This window comes from Nicotiana tabacum, chromosome 15 (assembly GCF_000715075.1).
Source record: "Nicotiana tabacum cultivar K326 chromosome 15, ASM71507v2, whole genome shotgun sequence".
Classification (NCBI taxonomy): Eukaryota; Viridiplantae; Streptophyta; class Magnoliopsida; order Solanales; family Solanaceae; genus Nicotiana; species Nicotiana tabacum.
Genome location: NC_134094.1, coordinates 4,229,034 through 4,243,411, shown reverse-complemented (window position 1 = coordinate 4,243,411; position 14,378 = coordinate 4,229,034). Strand labels below are relative to the sequence as shown.

The window sequence follows — 14,378 nt, the reverse complement described above, 5'->3', positions numbered from 1 at the left end:
TACGGGTTCGAGGCGTGGAAGCAGCTTCTAATGTCTGCATTAGGGTAGGTTATCTACATCACACCCTTAATGATGCAACCTTTTCTCGAACCCAACATAAATACGGAATACTTTGTATACCGAACTACGTTTTTTTTCCGCTCTTAAATACCAGCCAGCTTTTATTTGTTCAGAGTCCTTTGACTGACTAGAATTTCAATGTGTTTCTTGAAATCTTGTAATCTCGAAGCTGAAATACAGGTTAGATTCTTTGCACCGAAGCAAACAAAATAAGCATGCACCCCTCCCCCACATATACTAGTTCCCCTCACTGTCTATTGCTTGCTTTTAGTGCAACATCCCATATGTAGTAGCTCATGCACATGTGGTAATACAGTATATATCTGCTTGAAGCTTCAAAGCTTATCCATTCCTTCTCTCTCCCCTCTCTCAAGGAATAGTTAAGACAAGGGCGGAGGTAGAAATCGAGCTATGGGTTCGATCGAATTTAGTAGTTTTTGCTTAATAGTGTACGTTATATTAAGAAACTCATTAAATACGTATATATATATTAAATTTAAAACACAACCGTTAGTACTTAAAGTCGTCATTCTAAAATTCAAAACTTATAGGTTAAAATCCTGGTACCACCTCTGGTTATTTGAACTTTTTAAAAATGTTATCGCAGTCGTACGGATCTTTCAAAAATGCACTACTATTGAAGGATCCAACATGCATCCGGCAAAATTTTGAATAGTCTGAGCAACATAGGTTAAGACACACTTGAGGGCTTCTTCACCTTTAATTTCTCACGGTTGTTCGTTTAGATAAAATATTATTCGCACATGATGTTCAGATCTATAGGCGGATCCAGGATTTGATGGTTACGGGTGCCACTGTCTTTAATGTAAACTTACCTCTAGTCAAGAAGGTCGAATTAGGGTGTACATTTGGCTAGTTCGCTCAGTTTTGAATTAACTCGGTTCGGTTCGGTTCGGTTCGTTCCATTTTTTAATTAATTCGGTTTACTTCATAAGATTTTTGGTGCATAAATACACACGTGATAACCAAACTAAAAATATTGGTCCTTGAAGAAAAAATAACATTAACCAAATCAAAAGAAAAATGATTAAAACATATTGAAATTTCAAAATTTGAGATTTAGAAAAGAAAAATAGAAATAAATATACTTTTATAATTTAAATAACTAATAAAAATGGAACTGTTTAAAGAGAGAATACAAAGATGAAAATAAGAAATTAAGAGAAAGAGAAGAAAAGAAAAACCTGGAAAAAGAGGGAACAAGGAAAAGCAAAACAGGCTTTGTTAAAAAACAGAGTGAGAGGAGATTCGACCCTGGGTCTCGGGATTAGCAGGAAGCACTTGGACCGTGCCACCTACCAGAACTTTGTTACTCAGAGTGGCACAACTCTATTTTATATGTTTTTTACATGAAATATCAGTGGAATACCAATACTAATATGAAATTCTACCGGAGCGATCGGGTGGCGTACCACCCCTTCCCTCTACATAGATCCGCCCCTGTTCAGATCAAATCAATTAATACAAAACATGTTTATCAAAGTAAATATATTTGTGCTCCCTATCTCAATTGTTGTCTACAAGAGCAATGTCACTCCTCATTCTAGAGTAATAAATGAGAAAATTACTCATACACACCCGATTTATTTGTTGAAATTTATGAGCTTTTACATATATATTTATATTTTAAAATAAAAATATTGAGTTCGATTGAAGCCGTAGCTCAATATTAATTAGCTACATCAGTTCAATATTGAATTGATAATGAGTCTCTAATCTCTAATACCTTGAACTCCCTATCTAAGTTGTAGAAATTTAGACGAATTATAAGTTAAAAATCTTACATTTGCATCAGATTTGCAAATGTTTTCTTCTCTTTATATTTTAATGCCACATGTATAGCATAGTTGGCTAAAGGAAGCCAACTCATTCATGCCTATTTGAAAAAGAATTTTGTAGTATGATACATGACTTTTTTATTTCTTTCAAAATTAAAATTTTTATTCTGTTAAAACATCAGAAGCAAAGAAGACCATGAATTGGTTGACTCTAAACAGGGTGGAGTACCAAAAGATTCTAAATAATCATTGTGTTTGTACGTAAGACATCTTAATTAGACCTTTTGATGCACATTATATTTTTCCCAACGAATTTTAAACACCTCATATATAGCTCTCTTTTTTTTGTGTTTAAGTTCTCTCGAAAACTGTAGCCGCTATGCACTAGATAACCTGTTTACACACAGGGGCGGTCCAACCCTAAAGCAAGTGAAAGGCCCCAAATATTTAAGGGCCCCAAAATTACTAGTTTTTTTATATATATAGTAGTATATTATTTATATAATTATCTTTTATTATTGATAAATTTATTTCTTTATTGTTATATTAATTTTTAATAACTCGATTTCTTCCTCTAATTAATATAACTAAAATAGTTTTCTGTCAATCTTATTTTACTTTTTTACTTAATTATATTTCTCTATTCATTAGTTGGTCACGTAACTATATCTAATAATCTAACTTATTATTTATTTTTCTTACATAAATTATACTCTCTCCGTCCCAATTTATATGAAAGTGTTTGCCTGGACATGGATTTTATGAAATAAAGGAAGGTTTTTGAAACTTGTAATCTTAAATAAATCGTAAAAGTTTTTGGGCTAGAAATCATCTCATTAATGGTAAAAAGAAAAATCTAAAGTTGAATTGTTACCAAATATAGAAAGGGTCTTACTAAAAAAAAGGAGTCACTTATGTTTTCTGGGTTCTCCCATTTCAGTTGTGATGCAATCAACATTAAATTCATTTAATTTTCTGTATTTTATAAAACAAAGTTCTCATTTTTTTAATTCCACATCCTCACTTGTCTAATTTTTTTAAAAACGATGTTCATTAAATTATATATATATATATATTAAGGCCTCTTATTAAGATTTTACTTTAGGCCTCCGATGAGGTTGGGCCTCCCCTGACTGTGTAATAGCTCGCAAACTATACACTAAGCAAGGTCGATGCGACGAGCTCTGACTAAGAAGGTTGCCGTGAGGGGAATCGATCTCAGGTCTTCCACGTGAAAAATCACTCACCCAACCAACTCAGCCAATCCTTGCGGGCAACCAGTGCATACTGGATAACATGCTCACTGTGTAATAGCTCGCAAACCACACCAGAGATATAAACCGCACTAGGCAATCCCGATACGACGAACTCTGACTGGAATGGCTGTTGTGAGGGGAATTAATCTCAAGTCTCCCATGTGAAAAATCATTCACTCAACCAACTCAGTTAATATTTGAGGACAATTACCAGTTGTTCTTTGATATACGATGGACTGACTAATTCAAATACTGTATTGCGTAAAATTCATTAAAAGAAAAAGTGATCCTAATTACTATAAGAGATTTCTCCATTCTCAGAGGTCGAGCTCGAAATCTTTAATTAAGGTAGAAAGGTTTAATTCATCCTGCCAATGCAGTCTATTTCCATTAACAACCCAAGTCTTGCAATCAAATTTCCAAGCCTCATTTCTGAGTCATGAATCATAACACCACAAAAAATCAAAAAGTGAAAAAAAAGAGAAGGAAAACTTACATAAATGTCCAAAATAAGTTTCAACTTACCAATCTCTAGCCATTAGTCATACACTTACCAAAACTAGCCAAGCACATATAAAAATTAAAAAATTAAATAAATAAGGTTTTTTATCTCAAAGAATCACATGCAAAAATCTCCTTCCATATTTTTAAACGTGATTAGAAACATTAGATGCAAGACGGAAAGGAAACTTCATTGATGAGGTAGCAAATAAGGTGATGAAATAAAAAAATATAATATTCCAAAAATCTAAGCAAAAAAAGAATTTTTTCAATGGGTATAGTTGAAATTCATTGAAAACATATAGATAAGTCAATATACAAAATTTGAGGAAGATTGGAGGTGATTTGGACTGGTTTTGTATCAAAATTCGTAATTAAATCGAGTTCAAAAAATGCTTCTATGACACATGTGTCACATCTCCTTTTTCCCGCAGTGGGATAGGGAAATAAGGGAATTTTTCCAATTTAAGTGACATTAATCGAAATGGAATTATTTATTAGATTTAGAGTCGCCACTTGGAATATTTATGGTGTCCCAAGTCACCGGTTTACTTTAAATCCCAAATCGAGGAATTTGACTCTTATTTATGGTCTGCGAACTCAGAAAATCGAGTAAGGAATTCTGTTAACCCGGGAGAAGGTGTGAGGCACTCCCGAGTTTTGTGGTTTTAGCATGGTCGCTCAACTATTAATAATTGGCCTAATTATCTGATTTAATACATATTTGAAACTTACGGTGCATTGTTTATCTTCTAACCGCTTTTAATTATTTATGGAATTATTTCTGAAACAAGTCACGATGTCGTACACTTGTCGTTTTGGCACACGTCGCAAACCGCTCCACATGAAATACACCCGCGATTTACGACATGCTTATTTGTATTATTATTTGAAGTGATGGTCGTGTCACGTGAAACGCACACTCGAATTGGGGATTACGCATCATGACTATGCCACGGGAACCGTACCCATAGTCACGATGATTTATTATTAATCGCGCCTAAAGAAACTAACGCATTTGAATTATTTTTATAATCTCTGAGATTATTGTGGAAGGTCTCACAATTATGAAATTATTTACGAGTAAGTGTGATATAAATCAAAATTACAGGGTCTATTAAAAGTTTAAAATTAAATTGGGAAATACATAAGTGTGGCAAGAGTTTAAACAAACAATTGAAGTCCTTATGGGAGTCTTCATTAATTAACGAATGCATCAACTGAAATCTCACGGCCCGCACAATACCTCATCTCTCAGTTAATGGGTCACTGTTAAAAGCATCTCAAAATTTGATTCACATCACCAAATAATTAATTACTTATCTCAAACATAAATAAATAAGCTTAAAGTATTTAAACAAATTTGTTTCATGCCTTTTAATCATGTGATCAAACTAGAGACATCGAAACGGTACAGAAATCATCAAGACGGAATCAAACCATTAAAACAGAGAAAAGATAAAATGTAAAAGACAAAGCAAGAAATGAACCTTTTATTGCTGAAATTTTCCGACGGGTATAGTAAAAGAAGCTCCAAAATAATGAATCTTGAGCGAGCTATAGGACAAACACTCGAACCGGAAACCTCGATCGGCAACAAGAAATCGAACTAGGAATGGACAGATCAACACTCTCATTTTTTATCCATTTGAGACCGATAGCTTTTCCCATATCTGCTCCACGGAAAAATCAAGCAAACTTTTGAGCTCTAGAAGAAACTGAGGTTCTGTAATACGATTAGAATTCAACTGGAAAAATACTATAGTCTTGCCCCAATAAAGAAATATTGGTAGTTCTTTGAGAAACAAAATGAGAGAAGATGTTTTCTCTATTTTTCTTGCAAAGTTCGAGAGAGAGATGGGGGAAAAGGCCGCTGTTTTTGTCTTCTCTGTATCTCGCTCACAGCTCTCAAAGATTGAGAGAGATCATGGTGCTTGAAGATGAGGCCGTTCTTTTTTTGTAGTTTGGTGGTCCAGCCCTAGAATTAGGTCTCTTTTTATGTTATATTGGGGTGTTGGGATTAATAGTGGCCCTTGGATGAAAGTAGATCAATGACCATGATTAAGGGAAGGGTTTAATGGGTGAGAAAAAAGTTTGGGCTAACAGGGATAGGGAAGAATGGCCTTTGTCTTGATGGACAATTAAAATTCGAAAATGAGCTCCCAATTGGTCCAAATTTAATTCTTTCTCATTGAATAAAAATAAAAATAAAAATACTACCAAAATATACTAATTAATCTTAGTTAATAATAATAAACTATTAAAGTGAACTATATATATTAAAACGAAAAATATTTTTGGTATTTTTTTAAATGTTATAAATATTATAAAATACTAATAAGCTTAAATAACGTTATAAAACTATTTTTGTGTTTTTTTTAAACTTATGTTTTAAAATTAAAACTAAAAGTTGACTGAAATCCTATTAAAATAAAAAATAAATAACTATTTTTTTTAAAATACTACTTTTAAAAGTTGCGTGGGTCAAAAATTACGTGCTTACAACATGTATCAAACTTGTATCACGAATGTATCTCACACACATGTATACATGTGATACACAATTGATACAAATATGATACATATGTGATACACAAATGATACACATATCATTTTTTTCATGCTCAGTTTTTACTTCGAATTTTCAATTCAAACCACCTCAAAACTTCACTAAATCATCCCAAAACCTGAGATTCAAGCTCCTTAAGATGCACCCAATCTATTCTAATAACACTCACTCAAAAGAAAGCAATAATTTGACCTTTTTTTGCTACAAATAGCTAATTGTCTAATATTAGTAATATTTGGCTAATATTTATAATATTTTATGAATTGATCAATTTTGGTAATGAACTACTTATAAATAGACATAACTGGTAATTTCCCAAAAAACAATCGTAACATTTCAATTGGGCCAATTTTATGTAATCTGTCGTGGATGGGCTTCTTGGGCTTTAATGATATCAAGCCTGGTCCAAACTACTCAGCCCGCTAAAGAAAAGGTAAGATTTGCACCAGGGAACCGCTTTTACACGTGTTATTTAAAGCCTACTCAATTCTTTCAAAAATTTAGATTTTAGCCTGAAGAAGACTACTTCAGATAGAACCACCACTACTACTTATAGCCTGTTTGGCCAAATTTCTAAAATTTACTTATTTTTAAAAGTATTTTTTTTAAAAAGTAATTTTTAACTTTTGATAAGAACCAACTTGTGTTTGAATAATTCAAAAAGTACTTTTGAACAATAACTAGTGTTTGATGAAATTTTTAAAAAGTACTTTTAGTGTAAAGTAATTTTCGAAAAAGAAATTTTGGGGGAAAAGTTATTTTTTATGCTCCTCAAAAACTGCTTCTGCCTCTACTCAAAAGTATTTTTTCCTTCTAAAAGCTTGGTCAAACACCTTAATTATAGAAAAAAAAACTCTTCTGGCCAAAAAGAAGCTCGGCCAAACATACTAGAATTCATCTTCTGAAAAGGTATTTTGATAAAGTGCTTCTTAAAATGTGGAATTTTTAAAAATTTAGCCAAACATGTTCTTAATTTAGTTCTTTATTACTTGCAAAATATATTTTAGCTTATTATTAACTTTAGGACGTCTCTCCAAACACGTAGCTACTAATTTATAAAATGAGCTTTAAAATCTAAAAGTAATTCTCATCACGTGGTGCTTGTTAGCTATTTTTTAATCAGTTAACTCAGACGGGATAACTTATCTTTGTAAACCTCACTTTATATCTAAGGTATAAGTGAAATTTCATAAAATTACCTTTAATATGCTTAGCTTTCTATTTTTTGCCGAGATCAAATCTATTTTTTTATGAATAAAACATCAATTGGCCAATATATACATGTGTGGTGCATTTTGAATTGTTTTTAATAAATAACGAAAAATTGTTCAACATAAAGTGGGCCAAGTGACTTGCATCTATATACATTAATATAGCTTATAAGTGATCGTCTTTACAAGAATCATTGTATATATAGACATCATTATTTACAGTTTGAATACAGGGGCGAATATTGTAGCTTTAGGCTATAAACACACAACTCATTCAATACAGATATGTAAAAATTCAACATATATTATTTGTCAAAGTTAACATAATTTAATTCACTACAAAAAAAATCCGGAATTAACTACAAATTTTAACTCTAATATGTTAGTAAATCGCTCGTAGCTAACAATTTTTTTGATAACTGTCATTAATTCGTTGTTAAATCAGATTAGCGACAGATTTTTCTGTTTAGCTATATAATTTGTCCGTCGCTAATTCCTATTTTTTTTTTTTAGTAGTGTTTGAATCTCAAAAATAAAGAACACAAGAGATAATTTGGGATGAAGGGAGTAAATGCATAGGCTAACATGATTGTTTGTGCATGTGATGTTATTGGTGTATATATAACTCTAATTTGACAGAGGAAGTCACCCCTTTTCTCTTTTTTAATAAATGTAATCTTGATTCTTTTTAAACTTTTGGTTGTTGAAGTACACTTGAGAATGGAGCAGGACATGGCAAAAAGCAAAATTCATTTCCCAGTTGACAATAAAAGATACTCCTTTTAGACAATAAATTGGTCCATTTTCTCATTATATGTACATTGCGATAGTGTGTAGTTGGCAGTAGTAAAAGATAGAATAAGTGAAGTTTTTTGAGTGGCTATATATGCTACTATTCAAAATACCATTATTTGATTACATATAATCCGGTGCACAAAGCTCTCGTGATGTGCGAGGTTCAGGGAACGACCGGATCATAAGGATCTATTGTACACAATCTTACCCTCCATTTCTGTATGAGATTGTTTTCACGGCTTAAACCTGCGACATCCTAGTCACATGACAACAACTTTACCAGTTACGCCAAGGTTCCCGTACCGTGTTATGCTCATTATTCAACTTAGTTCTATCACATTACTAATTAATATTATTGGAATGGAAAATATTTATGAGCACTAGATTTTTACATCAATCATATAATTTAAATATAAAAAAGGACAACCCAATACACGAAGCATTCTGCGTTCATGTAGGATCCGGGAAGAGATGCACCTAATACTCTAATAAGAGTATGATGCAGGTAGCCTACCGATGCAAGCGTTATTGGTTGGTTCCATGGCTCGAACCAGAGGCAGACCTATATTGTAAACAGAGAGCTCACCAGCATCTATAAAGTTCGACAAAAATTCAATGTATATATGTATATGTTTTTACAAAATAGTGATAGTAGTTGTACCCTATATACAAAGCAGATTTTAGTTGAATGCAAAGTGCATCCACAACCTTCAAATCTTAGGTTCGCCTCTAACTTGAACCCATGACTTATAAGTTATAGATCACCCCGGACAACTTTACCGTTGTTCTGAACAAATAATTTAACAATAACAATTATAAATTGATATTCGAATTCAGTTACATACTTTAGGTATGCTTGCTTGTCCATTATTTATAACCAATATGGAGTAGTAGTATCAGATACTTTTTTTTTGATGAATTTTAAAAATCCAGATTTTGTAATAATTAAAAGAATATTTGGGATATCAAGTGCATGTCATTGTTCTAAGAGTACTCGATAAAGATACAAGCTCAATCAAGTGCATATAGACTTGTAAAGGAAGTTTTTCCATAGAACCTCAACACAATGTAGGAATTTAATTTCGTCTATACATATATCTCAAAAAAAATAATTCAAGTTTTAGATTTTTCTCTTTGGACCTAATAGTACGAGCAGGATTATGGACCCTTGCTAATCATAACCTTGCCATCAAATATGGGAAGAAATTTAAAAATAGCCAGATTTACAAGTGGTAATTAAAAAATAGTCAGAGTTTCAAAAGTAATCGAAATTTTAGCCACTTTTCATGTAAAGATAAATTTGAACGAAAACACTGTTCAAAATCCGGAACATATTCCAGCATAATATACTGGAGTTCCAGTATAATATACCGGTCCAGCATAATATGCTGAAAGTTCCTACACAGGTGCTCCAATCTCCAGTATATTATGCTGGAACTTTCCACGTGTTGGAGTTCCAGCATAATATGTTGAAAGTTCATACACAGGTGCATCAATCTCCAGTATATTATGTTTGACCGGTTCGTGTTGCAGCAAAATAGTGTCTATTTTTCAATGACTTTGCAAACGCTGACTATTTTTAAATTACTAACCCGAAAACTGGCTAGCCCGTGCTATTTTTACATCAAATACAAATTGAATGGCTAGAGGACAAAGGGCTTATGTAGGGTCCTAAATATTAAAGGATTTACCTATTTACAGTACAAAGAATTTCACATTTATATTAGTATATTTTGGTCTGTTGTAACATGGTAATTTGCCTTATTTTCAGGGTATACAATTTTTCTTTTTATAAAAATTAATTACTTGAGTTAATCATTTGGATAATCGGATAGTATGCGGATTCTTTTAATTTTTTCTTTGAAATTGGAAACTTGCAATTTCCTACTGAGAAAGGCAAACAAAGGGAGAACAACTACACATATCTTACTAGGTAAAGACTGATTAAAATGTATAGCTCGCGGGTGAAATTGTCGAGATAGATCACTATTGCAAAAGGAGGTAGAACGGGAAAAAATATATGGCCGCAAAAGTATCCACGCCCTCTTAAGCACATGGTTCTATATAGGTTCAATCGTTGTCAATTTATAAAAGTCAAACTCAAAATTGAATTTGCTCTTAGATATTTGTGTTCAAGCAAATTATGATGGGGGGATATTGGATTTGATCACAACAAAAGAGAAAATGATAGAGAAGGAAATGCACGTTAAGTGCTTCTTTTTTCCTATTCAATGGTCCAAATTTGAAAAAGAGTAATAAAAGTCTCAAAGCGAGGAATAGATCAATAAATGGTTCACAATTAATCCCTAAAGTTTAAGACTAAAGCTTAAAGGACTAAAACAAAGGTCCCTCGTGTTGATATTGACATATTCAATTGATTAGCTCGTAAGTTGTGACTAATTAGATTCTTTAATTGAATAATAATTATCCATGCAAACTTTTAATAATCATCGCAGCTGCACTTTTAGTTAAGCTTCAACTTAAATTGGACAATGACATATTCAAAGTACACTAAGCTTTTCTACCATGTTGATTGGTGTAATTCTACCTAGGTAAAAAACTTAAAATGTTTTAAAAGGAAAAAAGGAATATAATTGATTATTTCGTACTGTTATTTGTACATTGATATCTTCGTTCATTTATCTAAGATCTAATGCCTCGTACAAGGTCCTTTGCTAAATTGATGTCTTTGCTCAGATGCAGAATTAATGTTTTTGAAAACCAAAATATAAGCATTATTTACTAATAATTCCTTAAAATTTTATCAAAGGTATTTCAGCCTAATTAAATACTGACAAATCTAATCCTCAGTGACTAATTAAGTGCATTAATACAATAATCAGGGACGGAGCAATATTGGTAGAAGAGGTACAACACAGTAGAAGTAGTAGGGTTTTCATTAAAGGAGATTAAAAAATAAAAAATTAAACAAGCAAAATAGCCAAGGGAATTCACCAACATTTAGCATACATAAATTAAAAAATTAACTTTATATACACAATAGAATTTCTCGGCAAAGAGAATTCGGATAAACCCTTTTCTGCTCCCCTAACCGGCCTTGGTTCATTCAAATCTCCTTCATCATAAAATTATAGTGTATTTAGGTCAAAATTCTTGTATATACATATATATTTGACATGAGAGAAGCATCTACTATTGTGACAAATGGGGTTCAAAAATATGATAGGCTCTCAATCTTTTTAGCTACCAATGTGAGGCTATGTTCTCACATCCAACAATCTTTCCCTCGAACTAATTTCTATGTGGCCCATCATCACGATCCACAGGTCTCCTCCTCGCTAAGTTCCACGTGGTCAATTATCACGATATGTGGGTCAATTTTCGAGATTTGCCATATGCAGAGGCGGACCCAGGATTTGAAGGTAGGGGGTGCACTTTTGGATTCAACCAAAATCTACTTTGTATGTAGGGTGCCCACTACTAATATATCACTATTTTCTAACGACATATATATGTATACATAGAATTTTTGTCGAACTTCATGGGTGCCGGTGACCCCTCTAGGCATTGGGTCTGTCTCTGATCGTATGCCACCCACATCATCAGAGTGTTTATGGCAATTGCAATTCCCAACTAGCTTCTTGTGGTGTGCGTGTCTCCAAGCTCTTAAGGGTAAGCAAATTGAGCCCCACACCTTCACTCTACTAGCCATACTCGTGATATCAAATTTGGCCTCTGATACAAGTTGTCGGGCTCAAGTCGCCCAAAGACGATACTCTTAATATTTTGTGATATTGTCTGCTTTGGACTAGCCCGCACAATTTTTTTTAAAAGTCTCACACTATTAAGAGATTCCTACATCTTATATGAAGATTTTAATTTTTCCAGCTACCAATGTGGGATTTTATTCTCACACCCAATAAACATGTAACCGAATAGTAAAACAGTAAAAAGATACAAAAATAATAGGTGAAGATGATATGTGAATGAATTTCTCCATCTGAATATAACAAACAACCTCAATAAGTCAATAATACTATTTTGTGTTTGTTGTTTTTTTGGGGAATTTTCTCCAAACTCCTAAAACTGATGTAAGCAAAAGAGAAGATTATAGATTATAATAATAAGTTGTAAGGCATTAGAGACATTTCCTTTTCTTAGGCATTTTCTTCACGGAAATATATGGAGTTAGTAATCATGAGTCCTCTTGTCATCATTACCATACTTGAAAATATTAGCCTCTCTCTTTCTTTTTATCTTTCTATCTCATAAATTACTTTCTCTTAAATTGTATAACCATCTTATTTAAAAAATTTAAATAATTAAAGAGATTACACTTTTATTTACTTATAAATTATGTGATCAATAACATCACATTCTCTTATAAGTGAGTTAAAATATTTTCGTAAATCAAGCACGTAAAATATTTTTTTGATAATAAGGGTCGGTAAGACCTGAACCGATGACCTCTATTCAGATGAGGATGCATCATAGAAACAAATATTAAAATTAATTAGAACTCGTAATTTTAAAAATGCATAATACGTTCAGGCTAAAAATTCTCAGAGTTCGAATTCATTAAGTTTAAATTATAAGTCCGTCCTCATTGTTTACTCTAATATTATCTTGAAACTGTATGATCATCTCATCTTCCTTGTACACGCGAAATAACAACAAGGTCCACCTATTTATAGGATCTCATTACCTTCACATTTCTCTCAAATCTTCATTTCATTTCCTTATTCGAAACTTCTTCTTACTCTTCTCTCAAGTAATTAAAACAGAAGAAAAACTGAAGAAGTATATATAAGAAAACCACACACAGAGAGAAATGTGTATCAGTTCTTCAGAATTGAATGCATCACGTATCCTTTACATTTCTGGCCAGAAACAAAAACCAAAGCGCTCCAGAATCCAAGTTCATAGGTAACTTTACACAGTTTATACTATTCCTTTCTTTTTTCTTTTGAGCAGTGGCGGAAGCAGAATTTTCACCAAGGGGGTTCAAAATTAAAAAAGGTAAACACGCGAAGAAACTAAGAGAATTCAATATCTAATATATTTACATGAAAAAAATTTGACCTTATATACACTGTAATTTTCGGCGAAGAGGGTTCGGCTGAACCCCCTTCCGCACAGCTAGTTCCGCCACTGCTTCTGAGGTGTGACTTTCTTGTTGCTTTCTCTATGCGTATAATTTATAGAGACACTAACAACGTAAATAAATTTTACACTATCATTGTAATTTAATAATTTACCGTGTTTTGCAAGTTATCAGTTCATGCTTGCTATAAAAGTTCAGATTTAAGTTATATCCACTGACAATATAATTTTTTTTTATACTATCGACAGTTTCATACTATGATAGCAGGTTAGCTGGCTACCATTTTATTATGTTACCAATTAATGATTATTATAGAGATTCATTTGTAATTACCTTATAAACGACCTGATTGTTTGAATATTATTTTTGCACCATCAGTACATAAAATTAAAACTCTAAAAGTTATCTAAGTGACCCAGATTGTCGGGTAGGCTGTCTACATCACACCCTTTGTAGCGGGGGTCGGCATAAACGACGCGGGATAATTTGTGCATTGAGCTGCCCCTTTATTAGTTAAACTCTTTATTTATTACATGATCAAAAGTATTTTGGCTTTTTAGGAGGAAGAAAAGTGAGGAAAAGGCAGCAGGGAAGGATATGGAATTGAGAAACTTGAAGCTGTACATGGAAAACATGAGCATATTAGAAGAAAATGAGAAATTAAGGAAGAAAGCCAACCTCCTTCACCAAGAAAACATTGCTTTAATGTCTGAAATTCAGAAGAAATTTTCTCAGTTGGATCGAATTTCCGCCACCGGCCTTAATCTGCTTCTTCGTCATAAACAACCATATCAATGAAGAATTAGTGGCGGAGCTAGAGTATTAGCTACTGGTTAGGACGAACCAATAGCTTTTGCTTAAACTCTGTAACTAAGACGAGCTATGAGTTTGATATCAATTTTAGAATTCATAAACCTCAGTTCTGGTTCCGCCTCTATAACTATATGAAGAAAACCCTTGCTTCATTTATTGTAGCTTTTCTTGCTTATGTTCTTTGTCTCTCTGTCTCTCTCTCTCACAAAAGTTCTGCTAATAATAACTGTTATATTATTGAGAAAAAATGGATGGCAAATAATATTTACCATGTGTCTACTATATGTCTCATTCAAACTATATATGCTA

General features: G+C 32.6%; 1 non-coding gene across 1 annotated transcript; it reads left to right on the top strand.

Moving 5' to 3' along the window:
• The first annotated feature begins 12,828 nt into the window (after positions 1 to 12,828).
• LOC107793782 (uncharacterized) lies at positions 12,829 to 14,221 on the top strand. The gene is made up of 2 exons (XR_012699507.1): positions 12,829 to 13,078; positions 13,817 to 14,221. It is a non-coding gene; the product is annotated as an uncharacterized LOC107793782 (transcript).
• The last annotated feature ends 157 nt before the right edge of the window (positions 14,222 to 14,378 follow it).